Raw genomic sequence first — 20000 nt, 5'->3', positions numbered from 1 at the left:
ATGTGGGCTTCAGGATGTGATATCAACTCCAAGATCTTTCTCTCTGTCTGTTTCATGAAGTTCTTCATTTCCCATTCGGTATCCTGTGTCTGGCCTCCTGTTTCCACCGCCTAGTTTCATGGCCTTGCCTTTACTCTGGTTGAACTTTAGTAGCCATTTGTTGGACCATTCATTCAGTCTGTCTAGGTCATCTTGTAGCCTCCTACTATCATCCTCTGCTTCAATCCTACTCATAATTTTTGCATCATCAGCAAACATGGAGAGGAACGATTCTATACCCTCTGGGAGATCATTTACATGTATCAGAAACACTATGAGTAAAAGGACTTAACCCTGTGAGACTCCACTGGTGACGTCTCGCCAATCTGAGGCCTCACCCCCTCACTGTGACTCGCGGTCTTCTGTGGCTTAGAGACGCCCTTATCCAATGGGTGTACCTTCCTTTTCACTCCTGCCTGCATCTCCAGCTTTTGCGCTAGTCTCTGATGTAGTACTGTGTCAAAGGCTTTCTGGGAATCCAAAAATATGCAGCCTGCCCACCCCTCTCTTTCTTGCCTGATTTTTTATGCCTGGTCGTAGAATTCAATAAATCCTTTGAGGCAGGACTTACCATCCCTGAACCCATATTAATGCTGTGTTAAAAATTATTTTGTTCCAGATGTTCCAAAAGCTTTTTTCGCACAATCTTCTCCATCAGCTTGCATGGTATGCAAGTTAGGGACTCTGGCCTGTAGTTCAGTGCTTCCTGTCAGTGCTTCAGTGCTTCAGTGCTTATCTCCTCATAGTTTCCCTTTCGGAATACCAGCCTTTTGTTTTCAGTTCCCTTCCTCGAGTTCCTTAACCCTTCTTCAACCAGATACTCAACCGTCAGTACACTGTGGTCGCTCATTCCTACCGGGGACTCGAAACAGATATCCCTTATGTCGGAGTCGTTCAGAGTGAAGATTAGGTCAAGTCTCGGTGGTTCATCGTTTCCTCTCATCCTTGTGGGTTTCCTGACATGCTGGCTTAAGAAGTGTCTTGTTGCCACCTCCAATAGGTTAGCTCTCCAATTATCCTCACCTCCATGCGGTTCTTTGTTCTCCTAGTCTATCCTTCCATGATTGAAGTCCCCCATGATGAGCGGATGGGATCTATTTCTACAGGCAGCAGAGGCTGCCCTCTCAATTATAGTGTTAACTGCCATGTTGTTGTTGTCATACTCTTGACTGGGTCTTCTGTCATTTGGTGGAGGGTTATATATCACTGCTGCTACTATTCTTGGTCCTCCCATTGTCATGGTGCCTGCTATGTAGTCTCTGAATCCCACGCAGCCCGGGATAGCCATTTCCTTCAAACTCCATTCCTTTCTCAGTAGTAGGGCCTCTCCGCTTCCTCCCCTACCTTCCCTCTCTTTCCGTATAACTGTGTAGTCCTGGAGAAACACGGCATTCGTTATGATTCCTTAGAGTTTTGTTTCTGTGAGTTCGATTATATCTGGGTTCACTTCTTGTGCTCTTTTCCTTAGTTCGCTTGCCTTGCTTGTAATCCCATCTATGTTCGAGTACATTACCCAGAAACTGACTCTTCTGTCCTTCCTCAGTTTCTGTTGATTCCCCTGAAGCAGGGAAACAGGGAGGGTTCGGGATAGGAGGGCCTAAGGAGTGGGACCAGGGGGATCTGGGGTGTGCGGGGTCTGGATCTGGTACGGGGAGGGTGGTGGAGGAGAGAGGGCTTGGGGGGAAGAAGAGAGGCCATGGAGGGGTGAGGGTGAGAGGAGAAGGCTAGGGGATAGGTGAGACTGAGAGGCTTGGGGGGGGGGTGAAACGGGAAGGCTTGGGTGGGAGGGGGGAGGGAGGGCTTGGGAGGATGAGGGAGAAGGGGGGGGCCATTGGGAGCAAAAGAGGAGGGAGGACTTGAGAGGGGAGGGGAAGGTGGGGGGAAAGGGAGAGCTGAGGGGGGTGAGGAAGAAGAGAGGGCTTAGGGGAGTGGGGGAGAATGGAGGGCTTGGGAGGGAGGGGGGAGAATGGAGGGCTTGGGGGAGAAGGAAGGGCATGGGGGGTTGGGGGAGAAGGGAGGTTCTGGGCAGGGGGGTGAGTGGGGGGAGGATGCCCTAGGTGGGCACTTAATGGGGGGCTGGCAGGGGTTGGGGCAGGTAGGATGACTATTGGATGGAAGATAGGGGTGGTTCTCCTCTCTCTGTGGATGTTGAACTTCTTGTGGAGGGTTCCCCACTCCCCTCTGGGATTGTAGTGTTTGGGGTTGTAGTTCCCTGCCTGATTCGTGTGTGCGTGTGCGTGTGCGTGTGTGTGTGTGTGTGTGTATGTGTGTGTGTGTGTGTGTGTGTGTGTGTGTGTACTCACCTATTTGTACTCACCTATTTGTGCTTGCAGGATCGAGCATTGACTCTTGGATCCCGCCTTTCCAGCAATCGGTTGTTTACAGCAATGTGTGTGTGTGTGTGTGTGTGTGTGTGTGTGTGTGTGTGTGTGTGTGTGTGTGTGTGTGTGTGTGTATGTGTGTGTGTGTGAGTTCTTAGAAGGGGTGAAAAGGCATGACGCTAATGGGATAATGGGAAATAAAATATAAAAACATGTTAATTGGTCTCTGAACGACGGTCAGAAGAGTAACGAGGGGGGATGAACCAACTTTGGAGAACAAAAAACACCCAAAGTAAACAACAAAAGACAAATCAGGAGGAAGATAAAAAGTTAAATATAACCCTTAACCCAGAGGAGAAAAACCATGAGAATTATCTCCCTTCTGATCACGGAATGAACGCGACCCTTTCTCCAGCGACTGAACACTGAGGCTGAACACCACCACATGTTCTTTACTTCTGTGCACACTACGTGTGAGCACGACGCTTTTTTTTCCCCCGCCATTGAACAGCATTATTGAACACCATACAGTAAGGTCAACTGTCCTCCACCATTGAACAACAGTTCTGAACTCCATACGACAAAGGGGGTTTCCGGGCCCAGTATACAGCGATGGTGAGACCCACACTTGAATATGCATCGCCAGCATGGAACCCTTACCTTGAAAAAGAACAAAAATAAAATAGAAATGGTCCACAAATATGCAACAAGACTCGTTTCTGAGCTGAAGGGATTGAGCTTTGAGGAAAGACTGAAAAGAACAGAACCTTGCCACACTGAAGTACAGGATTGATAGGTGGGAACAGGATAACAGCATATAAGATTCTACGGGAAGTTGACAAGATAGACAAAGCATCACTGTTCAAAGGTAGGAATAGCAGGACGAGGGGTCATAGATGGAAACGAGAGACGCATATGAGTAACAGAGACGTCAGAACGTTAGACGTAGATGTTGCTGAAGATAAATCGTTTTCAACATTTCAATATAAATATAATAAAAGCGTGAGAAGTGAGTCATTGGCTTTCATCTAAAAACGTTCAGAAGGCTAGGAAGGCTAGGAGCCCAGCTCGACCCTGCAAGCACAACTAGGTGCTATCGACTATCCCCCTACTACCGAACACCACTTCTGAACACCACTGAACATACTGAACATTTCATCCGGTTATTCTCGCTCTTCCCCATCATTTGCAAAAATATTGCTTTGCAACGGGTGTGACATTGCATGTTGCACATCAACACGAGGCTACAGGCGGAACATAGGGCCATTCACTGCTGAAGTTACGAGTCCTTAACTGCTTTGACTGGGGAGAGTTGTGACCTGAATCCTCATTGGCCGAGGGAGTAGAGAGTCTAGGGCTATGATTGGCTCGAAGACTTGGGTCCTCGATTTCTTATTGGTTGAGGGGGTGGTCCATTGCTCCAAATGGCTACTATAATGCCTAAACTGATGTGAATTTTTCTTATCCAAATTAATGAATAATAAATAATAATTATACAAATAATGTATAAAACGGACCCAAGTTAATTTATATAAGTAATGAAACTTAACAGTGCCCCCTGTGAACAACTTCAAGAAACGTGTAATAATGAGAATTAACACGAGAGTGAAATGCAGGCGATGAGTCACAATAACGTGGCTAAAGTAAGTTGACCAGACCACACACTAGAAGGTGAAGGGACGACGACGTTTCAGTCCGTCCTGGACCATTCTCAAGTCGATTCGAACTTGAGACGACGAATGAACGACGAAACGTCGTCGTCCCTTAACCTTCTAATGTGTGGTCTGATCAACGAGAGTGAAATGCCCGACAGTTAGTAACAATCCATCTATCCATGTATGGATGTCGGTTTACATTTTACCTTATGAGGTTTACATTGTTAAATGTAAACCCCAAAAGGTATTGATTTACACAATGGATCACGGTGAGACACACACGGTTGCAGCCAAGACCTGTCTGGTGGGTGTGTGTTAGGCCGCCCTCCTGGAAGGACTCTATAAGTCTTAGTCTTAGATGTTTCACTAAATATAAATACTTTAATCTTTACAATAGAATATATATATATATATATATATATATATATAAACTTATATATGAACTTCATGCTGTCAAGCTGATGCAATGTTCCTCATTCAGTTCCGTATCAGAGATAAGCTTTCGTCTTTGTTTTAACAAGACAAGTCGCCAATATACGTTAATCCTAAAAAAGACGAGAATCTGGCAAAAATGAACCACATACTCTCCGACCAAACTAAATTCCAAAGGGAAACGAAGGACACTACAGTCGAATTGAAAACGACGGTAAACAGATTGATCGAAATTGTGAACGCCAAGAAATCCGGACTCCACCTGCCAAAGGTTATTGGGGAATAGAAAGCTGGTTATATGTATGGGAATGTCAAGACCCACAATCCTGGAAGCCCACTTCGGCCAATCATCAGCCAGATACTCACACCCACATACAGACAGGCTAAGCGACTCAACTGCTTGCTGACTCCTTATGTATCTTGTGCTTTCAGCCTGAAGTCTCCAAAGGAATTCGTTGACTTACTGCGAGGAGCACGAGCCACAGGGATAAGAGCATCTTTGAATGCTGAGTCACTGTTTATCAGTGTACCTGTGGATGAAACAATCGGGATGATAATGGACAGAGTGTATCGTGATCTGGCTTGTACTCCTCTTGACATACCAGAAGTCATACTAAAAAAGCTAATCCAAGCCTGCAGTAAAGAGGCACCCTTCTTGAGTCCAGATGGGCACATGTATAAGCAAGTAGATGGGGTCGCCATGGGTTCTCCCCTAGGTGTCCTGTTTGCGAACTTCTGCATCGATATCATAGCGCAGAGGGTCTTAGTTAATATGGACTTGAAACCCGCCATATGCTGCAGGTATGTTGACAACATTTTTATGCAGGTACCTGATGTCCGACTTCTGCAGGAGCTGAAGGAGGCATTCCAGCAGAATTCTGTATTAAGTTTCACTTACGAGATGGAGAATGATGGGAATCTGCCTTTTCTAGATGTATCAGTCACGGAAAGGAACGGAGGCTTCCACACTGCAGTCTACACTAAGGAAACAAACATAGGAATGTGCCTCAATGCCAATAGTGACTGCCCAGACAGGTACAAGAGGAGTGCTGTCAACGCTTGCATCGACCGTGCTCTCAGCCACAGCTCAGGATGGAAGCAAGTCGATGAAGAACCCTGTAGGGTAAGGCAGGTCCTAGTCAACAACGACTTCTCTAACGGTTATGTTGAAGACGTCATAAAAGTGAAAGGTGAAACGCCATGCAACCTTTGAAGAGTCCACTAGCACATCACTAGTACCCCCTATTAGACTGTTTTACAGGAACTTCTTTTCCACTGCTCATAAAACGGAGGAAAGGGTCCTGAAAGATATTATTAATAGTAACGTTATCCCTACAGACAAATATATATATATATATATATATATATATATATATATATATATATATATATATGTCGTACCTAGTAGCCAGAACGCACTTCTCAGCCTACTATGCAAGGCCCGATTTGCCAAATAAGCCAAGTTTTCCTGAATTAATATATTTTCTCTAATTTTTCTCTTATGAAATGATAAAACTATCCATTTCATTATGAATGAGGTCAATTTTATATTATTGTAGTTAAAATTAACGTAGATATATGACCGAACCTAACCTACCCTACCTAACCTAACCTAACCTATCTTTATAGGTTAGGTTGGGTTAGGTAACCGAAAAAGGTAGGTTAGGTTAGGTTAGGTAGGTTAGGTCGTCGAAAAAACATTAATTCATGAAAACTTGGCTTATTAGGCAAATTGGACCTTGCATATTAGGCTGAGAAGTGCGTTCTGGCTACTAGGTACGACATTATATATATATATATATATATATATATATATATTATATATATATATATATATATATATATATATATATATATATATATATATATATATATATATATATATATATTGTGACGGTAACGCGTTGGTGTTCGGCTGTTTAAGGCTAGGGGTATGGCCTCGTCACATAGTTATAAAAAAAAATAGAAAAACTGGAACTTCGTCTGTGGTAAGGTAAGGAGAAGACACACAAAACACAAGTAAACTTTAACAATGAAATTTTAATTACGTTAAATAAATCAAAACATGAAAAAATGGACAAACAAATTCGTATAATAAAATCAATCAATCAAAATAATAAGAATAATTAAATGACACAATGAAAAGTTACGTTAAGGCAAAATAACAAGAAGTGCAACACAAAATTAAATGGGAGGTGCTGGAATATTGGCTTTAAGCCACCACTTCTCTCAGTACACGCTAGCGTCTAGCCGGGAGGAGTGGTGACAACGAGAGCACCGAATATTCTGAGGTCTGAGGTCGTGGCGACCCCAGACATCAAGTAGTATGGGGGGGGCGAGTGCAGGTGCAGCCAGACCGGCGACCAATCAGCGGAGCCGGTAGCGATCAACATGTAGTTTGGTGGTTTGAGTCCGAACAGGTGGCTGGCTGCATACGTTTTGCTCACCCTGGCAAGCCTTGCTGGTGTTGTTGTCGTTGTTGGACATGTCTTCCATAGTCGTTTTATATAATTTCGACGACGTAATTATGGAGGGAAGAGCAGGCTCAATCTCTTGAAGGAGATTATCGTCACAATATATATATATATATATATATATATATATATATATATATATATATATATATATATATATATATTGGTGTATACTGGCAGCAGGTTTTCTTTCAAACATGTTTCATTGAATATGACCGCATATTCTGTATTTATTATTTTCTGAAAGGTGAAACGCCATGCAGACAAACCGTGGCGTTTGTGACTGTCAAACCGTGGCGTTCAGTAGCAGACAAAAACCAACTGTATACTGCCGTTATGTAGATGACATATTCGTAATAGTAAAAGACTCAGATGAACTAATTGACCTAAAAAGACACCTAGAAAGAGAGTCAGTACTCCGATTTACACATGAAAATAGTGAAAATAACAGTCTGCCATTCTTGGATGTACTAATAACAAAAACAGGAACCTCTTTAAGCACCAACGTATATACCAAGCCCACCAACATAGGATTATGCCTGAACGGTAGAAGTGAGTGCCCCCAAAGATACAAAGCCAGTGTTCTCAATGCTTATATTCGTCGAGCGCTTACCCACTGCTCTGAATGGAGCAACGTGAGTAGAGAGTTTGAAAGAGTAACTCAGGTATTGGTGAACAACGGATATAGCAACGCGGAAATAAACGCTGCTATAAGAAGACACTTGGACCGTTGGTATAATTCAGAACCTAGAACAGAAACCACAACACCCCCAATAAAATTATATTACAAATCAACCATGCACAGTGAACATATAAAAGAGGAAAGAATAATGAAAGAAATAATCCGTAAAGGAGTAAAAAGTACTACTCCTAACCAAAACATAAACCTGATAATATTCTACAAAACCAAGAAGACTTCCGAACTCCTTATCAAAAACAGCCCGAAGCCGACGGAGAACCCTCTACAGCAGTCAAGCGTTGTATACATGTACACTTGCCCCCACGAAGGATGTAACCTTCAATGTAAATACATAGGTATGACGTCGACCAAGCTGACGAGGCGTTTGACATGCCATCTTCAATCTGGTGCCCCTAGGAATCACATGAGACAAGCCCATGACATTACTCTAACAAGAGAAATGTTGAACAAGAATACTTGCATAATAGACAAAACCCAAGATTCAAGAAGATTACAAATTCTTGAGGCAATTCACATAAGAATAGAGCGACCTACCATGAACACCCAAATCACGGAACTATTTACTCTACCCACCATGAGAGTAAGGACAAGACAAGAACATATCGATGCCAACACAGAAGACAATGTCCAACATAACAGGCCAATTACACTGGATTAATCTTTGTGTTTAGATAGGAGATGCCTCGTATGGGCCAATACGCCTTCTGCAGCCCCTATGTTTATCCCTTATGTATCCCCCCATGTTTTTCACCTTCATTGTATTATCACCTGACCTAATGCGGGTATAAAATCAACTAGTATTGTAAGATCTGTTCACTTGAGAATGAACCATGGAGGTTCGAAACGTCGTGCAAATTATACAAATAAGTGTAATACACTCTATAGTAAATCACTTCTTTTCTTCACCTTAAAAGTACGAAAATGAGTTTTGGAGAACTCCTATTTCAATTAAGCCCTGATGCTAAGAAAATAGTTAGAGGGATAGAAGCCCTAAACCAGAAAATAATAAATACAGAATATGCGGTCATATTCAATGAAATATATATATATATATATATATATATATATATATATATATATATATATGTATATATATATATATATATATATATATATATATATATATATATATATATATATTCATATATATATATAGTTATATATATATATATATATATATATATATAAATTCCTTTCGTAATAGAAGTGTTAGAGATCATTTCCACGGTCATACTAACAGTCGCCGCCAATAATGAAGGTCATCATAAATCGTAGCACACAGAGCAGTTAGCCCAGGAGAAGGCAACAGCCCAATAACTCTGTCTCCAGCAAGATACGCGCAGTTCCAGGTAACAATGGCAGGAGCAGTGAACAGAGGGAGTCTCGCTTAACAAAGACAGTCCAAGTTGGCCAACACAGCGAGCTGAACCCCACCACCGCAACACCACCCAACTTGGTCTAGTTTTTTCCCGCAATAATTTTCGCGGACGACGTTGAGCGCCAACGTGTGAACTTTTTCTTTCAACTTTGTCGCCTCAGTTTTTTTTTTTTTAATTAACGTTGTTGGACTATGAGGTACCAACTGCCTGGCACTGTCAGTTAACAATAAAGATGCCAAATGACCGAGAAACGGTTTTCAGGCGAATTAGAACAAGGAAGCCTCCAGAGCTCAGTTTAGAATTTCAACGCCTCAAATGACCTTACATGTACTTCATATCCCGATCAATGAACTGGCAGAGATAAGGAACAAGAGACGCTGGGGGAATTTAGGAACATCTACCCTCGAAAACAGTGGCTAACTGCACCCCACCTGGAATACGTTTTCTTTCAACGTAAACAAACAATCGAGATCTCAAATGGGCCACTCAGCCCTGGGACATTTTCGTCTCTCAATCACTCTGAGATATCTGCCGGTGGCTGTTCTTCCCCTCTTTAAGAGGGGAAAGAAGCTGATGAAATACCTCTTATCACTGCATCCCTGTGATAGCACTATGGAAGAGAGGAGGAGGGCAAGAGAGAAGGACAGGAACGGGGGAAATAGGAAGACAGTAATAAAGTACACACCAGAGAATATTACTTAAAACTAAACTGAACAGAAGGAGCAAGACACACTCTATAACTTAGAAGACCAATCCAGAGGGAAAAAAGTGAGGCAAACGGAACTGAACAATGAGAACCCAGAAGGAAAATGTAAGCAGAGAAGTGGCAGAAGGAAAATGAAAATGAGATCGTAGCAAGGGATACAAAACATGAATATAAAAGTGAAGAGAAGTAGAGGTAGGTAGGAAAGTTAGAAAGGAAATGGAGAGGAAAATATCTATAAAAAAAAGGGTGAAAGGGAGAGGGAGAGAAAGGAAGGGAAAGAGATAGAGAAAAGCATGGCAGCAGGGAAATGAAGCTGAGTGCATGGGAAAAAGATAAATGTGTAAACATGACTTTAAAGTTGAGGGAAGCAGAGAAGACAAAGGGATAGGTAGGATTAAAGACTGGAAGGGTTTGGAAGTGAGAAGGTGGAAGGGAAGCAGCAAGGTGAGAGAGATGAGAGTAAAGCGTGAGCAGAAAAAACAATTAATAGCGAGCAGAGTGAGCAGTTAAGAAGAACGATAACGAGGTTAGATGAGTAATGAAAAATGATAGCGAGGTGAGAGTGATGATAACGAAGAGACAGGAGTAAGCGACATAGCGGGGTAAGAGGATCGAACAAGTGAGAAGGCAAAACGAGGAGAAGCGAGAGAAAATAGGGAGAAAGACAACATGTGTCAGGAGAAAAAAATGAGAGAGATAAGACACAGAAGCAAGTAAGACAAATGAGTGGGTAGAAGGAAGTCAAGAAAAGGGAAGTGGAAGGGGAGAAACTGGCAAGAGGTAGAGGATAGAAACTAGAGATATCGACACGAAAAAGAACTCGATAACAGTGATAACAAGGTGAAATAAAATAAAATAACAGTGAGATGGAAAATGGATACATAAAAGGGCTCAAGAGATAGGGAGAAGGAAACAGGGAGATGGGAGAGAGGAAGAGAGATATCAAGGTAGGATATGAGAGAACGATAGAAAGAGACTGAGCGGAGCGAGAGACATAAATGAATGATTGGAATATAAAGATAGGAACGTGAGGTTTGAAAAAAAGTGAGAGGAGTGGAAAAGAGAGATAGCGATGTGAGAGATAAAAGAGTGAGAGGGGAGGGCTCGAGAGATAGCGAGATGTGAGGCAAGGAAAGAGAGGGGAGCATGACGTGTGGACAAGGGGAAGCTTAGGTTAAAGGGGAAAGAGTCTCTGTTCTGGGAGGGCTTAGAACACCTCCCTGCATTTCCTTAATATCTTCAATATTATCGAAAAGGGTATATATATATATATATATATATATATATATATATATATATATATATATATATATATATATATATATATATATATATATATATATATATATATATATATATATATATATATATATATATGGGGGGGGGTACCACCTCTGGTGCAATTATAGGGACCCACAGCCACAGAGAAGGGAACACAGAGCATTCAGGGAAAAACTTGCCATTTAACTCTGAATGCGTAAGAGTGTTCGCTTCTCCTACCACCCCCCTCTTTTTATGGTGTACACTTTATTATGCAAGGTTATACAGTTACATATCTGATTTTATACAACAAATTAACATCAAGAGGATACAAAAAAAAGTTCGCTTCCTAGAGGCTGTAGATTTCCTCGAACTCCTCCGACGCCGGGCAGGAACCGAGGATGCAGCGAGCATTCCCCCTCTGGATCGCGACACTGAGGCGCTGAAAGAGAAAACTTGCTGCTCTAGGGTCTCTTGTGGTGTCAATGAGCTTGGAACCAAGATCCTTAAGAAACATTCTTGCACTCTCTCCCCATGGGCCTAGGGTCTCAGACCCTATTGGAACAAAGTTGTACCAATGATCTAATTGCCTGTACTTGGCTGACTTGTCTCTTTCTCTGCGTGTCGCCGCGGCTCCTGCTGTGCCGGCAGAGAGGTTGATGTATGTGGTTGCCAGGGTGGATACACAAGTATAGTCCCATGCCATCTGTCTGCCACCCTTCCTCGGTCGCAGTGTGATTCCGTCTGGTCGGCCGGCAAAGCTAACAGAGTCACGGTTCAGTAGGTTGCGGGGCTCTCTCTCCGCTGGACACTGAGCAGAGGCAAGGCTTCTTTTAATGATGTCATTGACTTCGTCGTGTCTAGTGTGCCAACCACCAGATTTTCCACAGTGCAGGCCATGCAATCCATATTCGTCAGCATCTGCCTCGCCGCAAATACACCTATGAACAGTGTGGATAGGGGCAGCAAGGCGGAGAGCGACTGCAATACGGAGCTCCTGAGGATCAAGACGTGTGCCTGTCGCAGACATAGGGACTGCAGTCCCCTGCATGGGGAGCCTGCACAGCTGTAAGGCGTGCACGATCACTGGGTTGCTGCCTCCAGCAAAGCTGTGGCTTCTTTGTCTACAATGGGGCTGTCCCAACTGGATTGTTTCTTGGCTTTCGGCATATATATATATATGTCGTACCTAGTAGCCAGAACTCACTTCTCAGCCTACTATGCAAGGCCCGATTTGCCTAATAAGCCAAGTTTTCCTGAATTAATATATTTTCTCTAATTTTTTTCTTATGAAATGATAAAGCTACCAATTTCATTATGTATGAGGTCAATTATTTTTTATTGGAGTTAAAATTAACGTAGATATATGACCGAACCTAACCAACCCCACCTAACCTAACCTAACCTATTTCTATTGGTTAGGTTAGGTTAGGTAGCAGAAAAAGTTAGGTTAGGTTAGGTTAGGTAGGTTAGGTAGTCGAAAAACAACTAATTCATGAAAACTTGGCTTATTAGGCAAATCGGGCCTTGCATAGTAGGCCAAAAAGTGAGTTCTGGCTACTAGGTACGACATATATATATATATATATATATATATATATATATATATATATATATATATATATATATATATATATATATATATATATATATATATATATATGCGAACAAGCCTGAATGGTCCCCAGGACTATATGCAACTGAAAACTCACACCCCAGAAGTGACTCGAACCCATACTGCCAGGAGCAACGCAACTGGTATGTACAGGGACGCCTTAATCCACTTGACCATCACGACCGGACATAAGGAAGTGATAGCCGAAGCTATTTGAACCACTTCCCCGCCGGCACTCGGATGGTAATCTTGGGCATAGCATTTTATCAAATCACCTCATTCTTTGGGGCACACGTGAGGAACACAAATGCGAACAAGCCTGAATGGTCCTCAGGACTATATGCAACTGAAAACTCACACCCCAGAAGTGACTCGAACCCATACTGCCAGGAGCAACGCAACTGGTATGTACAGGGACGCCTTAATCCACTTGACCATCACGACCGGACATAAGGAAGTGATAGCCGAAGCTATTTGAACCACTTCCCCGCCGGCACTCGGATGGTAATCTTGGGCATAGCATTTTATCAAATCACCTCATTCTTTGGGGCACACATGAGGAACACAAATGCGAACAAGCCTGAATGGTCCCCAGGACTATATGCAACTGAAAACTCACACCCCAGAAGTGACTCGAACCCATACTGCCAGGAGCAACGCAACTGGTATGTACAGGGACGCCTTAATCCACTTGACCATCACGACCGGACATAAGGAAGTGATAGCCGAAGATATTTGAACCACTTCCCCGCCGGCACTCGGATGGTAATCTTGGGCATAGCATTTTATCAAATCACCTCATTCTTTGGGGCACACGTGAGGAACGCAAATGCGAACAAGCCTGAATGGTCCCCAGGACTATATGCAACTGAAAACTCACACCCCAGAAGTGACTCGAACCCATACTGCCAGGAGCAACGCAACTGATATGTACAGGGACGCCTTAATCCACTTGACCGTCACGACCGGACATAAGGAAGTGATAGTTGAAGCTATTTGAACCACTTCCCCGCCGGCACTCGGATGGTAATCTTGGGCATAGCATTTTATCAAATCACCTCATTCTTTGGGGCACACGTGAGGAACACAAATGCGAACAAGCCTGAATGGTCCCCAGGACTATATGCAACTGAAAACTCACACCCCAGAAGTGACTCGAACCCATACTGCCAGGAGCAACGCAACTGGTATGTACAGGGACGCCTTGCTCCTGGCAGTATGGGTTCGAGTCACTTCTGGGGTGTGAGTTTTCAGTTGCATATAGTATACCTCATTTATACCCATTGTTTCGTGTTCTGTCTTTTCCCAATGATTTGTTTCTTGTCACCTCACCCAAAAACATATGTATCTCATCACTCACCCAAAAACTAACATAAGCATGAAACGGAGTACATAAAAATCATTCTTTGAATATGTGAGAAGTCTTGCGAAACGCTTCTAGGCGTCAGACCATAAATAATAAATTTAAAAATGAACTTTGGAGAGTTCATTTTTCAATATATATATATATATATATATATATATATATATATATATATATATATATATATATATATATATATATATATATATATAGAATGGAAGGGAGTACCACCTCTAGCTGGAAGAAGGGGGACCCATAGCCTCGGAGGAAACCACGCATAACGCATTAGAGGGAATGTTTAGATCCCCTCCAATACAGTTTCTGTGTGCTTTTCTCCTACCACCCCCTTCCTTTTTTATTTTTTGTGCTTTATTATGCATTTGATGGTTACAAGATATACATGGGTTGATACAAAAATAATAATGCAAAAAGGTGCTTAAAGGTTATGGATCTCTTGAAAAACACAACAATGGGAAACACTGATGAATGTCACAGACGGGTTCGATCATTGTTGCAAGTCAAACACTTCTTCGAATTCCTCTGAAGTTGGACTAGTGCCCAAGACGCAACAGGCATTTCCCCTCTGAATCGCAACACTGAGGCGCTGGAACAAGAAACTTTTTGCTCTCTGGTCTTTTGCAGCGCTGATCAATTTGTCCCCCAATTCCTTCAGGAACTTCAATGCACATTTTCCCCACGAACCGAGGGTCTCCGAGCCGATCGGAACAAAGCTGTAGCAGTGTGCTAGACCTCTGTATTTAATAATTTTCTGTGATTCCCTGAAAGAAGCAGTACCACCGCTTTCACGTGTGCTGTAGTGGAGGTAGGTACTGGCCAGTGTGGCAGCGCACGTGTAGTCCCATACCACTTGCTTACCATCCTTCCAAGGTAGCAAGGTGACCCCATCAGGGCGCTTCTGAGGGTCGTTAGGTCTGGATAAGTGTGGTTCTCTTTGTGCCGGGCAGCGGGCTGTGGCGAGGCTCCTCTTGATGATGTCGTTGACTTCTTCATGTCTTGCAATTTTACCCAGTGATTTACGACATACCAGACCATGACGAGCATATTGGTCTGCCATCGCAGTTCCGCAGATGCACTTATGTTCGGTGAGGATGGGGGCGGCAAGGCGAAGGGCAACTCCAATGCGGAGAGCGTCATGACTGAGGCGAGTTCCCAGGGCTGCATTGGGCACAGCAAATAAAAAATCCCCGGCGTGGGGTGCTGTTACCGCTAGGAGGCGGGCTTTGTTTTCAGCATCAGCGTTGTCAATCATTGCTGTGACAGTCTTTTCCATTATGGGGCTATCCCAGTGGGCCTGCTTTTGGTCTTTTGGGACTTGTGGTCGGGGTTGAGGGTGTGCAATGGTGTCCCATTGTCTGGCTGCTACGATGAACGTTTGATCATGAGTTCCCGCTGTCTCTCTCATACGCTCTGGTAGGATCTGCCCTACCAATTCGTTGGCTGCTGTACATGAGGATAAGAATGCTGGAAGTGCTACCTCAGTTGCCTTTCGTATGCCTATCCCTCCAAATCTCACTGGTAGTGTTGCTTGGTCCCACTGACTGTCATCTAAATCTAGGTTGAGCGCCTTCCTGAATATTGACCTGAGGAGCTCATCATATTGATTTAGAAGTGGGTTGCCAAAAGTTGGTGCACACCTTAAGAAGTATGTTAGCCTGGGCAAGGTAAGGCACTTTGTGAGAAGGTAGAGGGCATCGTGGGAGTCCAAGTCCCCAATTCTCTCTTCCATCCTCTTTAGGTCTCTAAACTTTTCGTCAAGGACTGCAGCAATGGCATTGTGGCCCAAAGGTGCTCCGAGTAGTGTGCTGTCGGTAGGTTTAACGACTGAGGCTTCTGGTAAAACTGATTTCACTGCTCTAATAATTACTTCAATGGATGCAATAATTTCGCACTTGGAGGGGTTAAGAACGAGTTATATATATATATATATATATATATATATATATATATATATATATATATATATATATATATATATATATATATATATATATATATATATGTCGTACCTAATAGCCAGAACGCACTTCTCAGCCTACTATTCAAGGCCCAATTTGCCTAATAAGCCAAGTTTTCATGAATTAATGTTTTTTCGTCTACCTAACCTACCTAACCTAACCTAACCTAGCTTTTTTTGGCTACCTAACCTAACCTTACCTATAAATATAGGTTAGGTTAGGTTAGGTAGGGTTGGTTAGGTTCGGTCACATATCTACGTTAATTTTAACTCCAATAAAAAAAATTGACCTAATACATAGAGAAAGGGGTTGCTTTATCATTTCATAAGAAAAAAATTATAGTAAATATATTAATTCAGGAAAACTTGGCTTATTAGGCAAATCGGGCCTTGAATAGTAGGCTGAGAAGTGAGTTCTGGCTACTAGGTACGACATATATATATATATATATATATATATATATATATATATATATATATATTTATTAGTATATTATATATGTCTTTCTTGTAAACACATGTTGTTGAATATGACCGAAAAGGTAAGATTAATAATTCTAACACGAATCTTCTCAATATTTTTTATGTTTTTCTTCACTGTTGGTGGTAATAAAAATAACAATTCTCCGAAATTCATTTTTTAATTGTCTGACGCCTGAACGCGTTTCGTAATTCGTATTACATTTTCAAAGACTTAATTTACACACAAATTCTTCGTACTTATACTCTATCGGATGAGGTGATATGAAACAAAAGTTTTGGGTGAGGTGACAAACACAAGACAGAACACGAAACAATGGGTATAAATTGGATAAGTGAACATATGAATGGAAGTAACTGCAGAAGGCCTATTAGCCCATACTCCCTCTTGCTGCTTTCATATTGGTACGGGGTCTTGAAGTAGATAGAATATAGTTGTGCATTAATGGGCTGTTGATTGCTGGTGTTGACTATTTGATGTGTAGTGCCTCGCTGATGTCAAGCCGCCTGCTATCGCCGTACCTATCGATGATTTCTGTGTTGTTTGTTAAGATTTCTCTGGTGATGGTCTGGTTGTGAGAAGAGATTATGTGTTCCTTGATGGCTCCCTGTTGCTTATGCATTGTTAGTCGCCTAGAAAGAGACGTTGTTGTCTTGCCAATATACTGAGCTATTTGGGGCTTACAGTCCCCCAAGTAAGCATTTAAAGGCATAGACGACGTTGGTCTCCTTCAAAGCGTTCTGCTAGATGTCTGGGGAGTTTTTCATGAGTAGATTGCCGTTTTTTTAGTTTTATAATAAATTATCAATTGTATTTTCTGATTTTTGTCTGTTGGGATGACGTTCCTATCAACAATATCTTTCAGGACCCTTTCCTCCGTTTTATGAGCCGTCGAAAAGAAGTTCCTCTAAAATAGTCTAATAGGGGGTACAAGTGTTGTGTTGGTTGACTCTTCAGAAGTTGCAAGGCGTTTTACCTTTCTTTTTATGATGTCTTCAACGAAACCGTTAGAGAAGCCGCTGTTGACTAGGACTTGCCTTACCTTACAGAGTTCTTCATCGACTTCTTTCCATCCGGAGCTGTGGCTGAGAGCACGGTCGTAGAGCTCTTACTAAAAAAAATCGTCTGAGGAGACTGTAACTTTCGTAGTTGGTGATTTCATCTTTCGCCTCGCAGCCTGAGGTAGACTCAGGTGTCGTGGATTAGTGGTAGAAGCTATTTCAGGAGCGTTGGTGGTGCTGTCAGTATTTGTAGACAGCACGGTGCTGAGATGGTGATGGTAGAAGTGTTGAGAGCTGAAGAGAAATATACCTCTGTGCTGCCCGGGTCTTGGGTGGTTCTGGAGTCTGTGATGAGATCGACCTCGTGGTCGTTCTGGTGGTAGTCTCCGGTGTGGTAGTGGAGGCAGTGAGGCTTGCATTCGGTGTGGTGATGGGGTCCAGGCCATTGGTTATCAACAGCGCGTTGAGTTCCTTGATAAATCGTTGATTGTCTGGTCCGGGAAGCCTCTCTGCTAGTCGAATAAGACCAGGGATAATGCCTGCACGTGATGCAAGGGCACTCTGAGGGTCCTGGTTGGTCCTTAGGTCCCCAGTGTGGAGGCCGGGTGGGAGCCACTGTTTGGTAGGACTGGTACTGTCGTAGTCTGCATCTGGCTTATAGAAGGGAGGCTCGGGAACTGGTCAGGTTCAAGGTTTAAGGTCTCGGCAACTTGCTTCTGGGTAGTCGGCGGCGTGGTGGTCTTTTCTTTAATTTTCTTCAGTTCCTCCATGCTTTTTGTGCAGATGTAGGACGTGGCGGCGTGCTGATCCCCACAGCTCGTTCATTTCATGGTGGTGGCGGTACAGTCCCTGTAGTTGTGAGTACTGGAACATGAGCTGTACTTAGCCGTTTGTTCTGGGCACTTGTTGGAGAAGTGTTCAAAGCTGAAGCACTTGTAGCAGTGTCTCACGTTGTAGACCTTCTCCATGACGATCTTATTTAATGAGGAGGTTATTCCAAAGCACATGGAACCCGTTCTTCACTGCTTCCTGGGCCTGTTCTGATGTTTCGAAGGTCATCTTCATTGTGGGTCGCGTGGCGTCGTTAGTCTTGATGAGTAGAGCCGTCATCGCTTTCAGAGTAAGATTTTCATCGTTCACTTGCCGCACTATGGTGTCGGGTGCCTCGCCCGCTAACCAGCGGTTCAGGCTGTTCACAAATATCGTTTTCCCGGCAGTGATTTGTTTGGGAGGAATCGGTGAGAGGTTCGCCTCCAGTAGTGGAACCCGGCGTTCCGGTCCAGGATCATCTGTAGGTCCGCCTTGTTGCCTCGATTACGGAGGCCTCGTTACCATGCATATGGACGTCAACTGGTCCCGGTCCCACTGATGTTGCGTTGTCAATGGCTGCTGCAATTTCGCGCTTGTAGACTCCGAGGAGTCGCACTTTCACTTTGTATGTCATGTTCTCTGGCTCGGATTGACAGGAGAACCTGGAGTGTAAAGTGGTTTGCCGGCATCTGTGTTCCCACACAGCTGCCGGCAAGAGAGGTGTGTGCCACCTCCTGGGTTGTTGTTGTTAAAGATTTAGCTATTCAGGACGGAGTGTCCATGTAGCACGGGCTATGGTGAGCCCGTAAACCTCCTGGGTGGTGGCACGGGCAGATGAAGCACCATAAGTGTGGTGATTCACCTTCATCTTTACTGGTAAGTGAGATGCTTCATATTCGCCTCATCTCAAGCTATATCCAGCAACAGGAAGCTTAATAACCGCACCACTAAGCGTCATCTGGTCACCATTTGGTCCGGGAGACATCTCCCGTCACGCAGGGTGCAGTCGCACCTCCACAGATCTCCAGTATCATCTATTGATACTGGTGATGGCTCAAAAGGGCCACCACTTACGGGCTATTCATGCCTGTGCCACCTTTTGGGTGGCTTCATCTTCATCTTAACACATTCACAAGGGAGACATCTCCCGTCATGCAGGGTGCATTCGCACCTCCACAGATCTCCAGTATCAGCTCTTGATACTGGTAATGGCTTAAAAGGGCCACCACTTACGGGCTATTCATGCCCGTGCCACCTTTTGAGTGGCTTAATCTTCATCAATCAATCAATCTTAATAACCGTCTTGGTGGGCGGCTTAATCTTCATCAATCAACCATTCGAACTCTGCCTTTGATAATGTTAACAATGGTTAACGAAACGCATCTCTTAGCGTGAGTCCATATCAAATGTTAAAAATTAACTTTGGAGAGATAATTTTGTAACTTCGTTCTCAAGTGAAGAAACCCGTAAGAAAAATAGAGAATATTCGTGCTCGAATCATTGTTCTGGTCCGCTCTGTTACCTTCAGTAATATATCCTAGCAAGAAAGAATGGTACCAAAATATACTGATATGTATTGTGACAATAATCTCCTTCAAGAGATTGAGCCTGCTCTTCCCTTCATAATTACGTCGTCACAATTATATAATACGACTATGGAAGAAATGTCCAACAACGACAACAACACCAGCAAGGCTTGCCAGGGTGAGCAAAAACGTATGCAGCCAGCCACCTGTTCGAACCCAAACCACCAAACTACATGTTGATCGCTGCCGGCTGCGCTGATTGG

The sequence above is a fragment of the Procambarus clarkii genome, chromosome 48 (genome assembly GCF_040958095.1).
Source record: "Procambarus clarkii isolate CNS0578487 chromosome 48, FALCON_Pclarkii_2.0, whole genome shotgun sequence".
Lineage (NCBI taxonomy): Eukaryota > Metazoa > Arthropoda > Malacostraca > Decapoda > Cambaridae > Procambarus > Procambarus clarkii.
Note: the sequence above shows the minus strand (reverse complement) of the source record.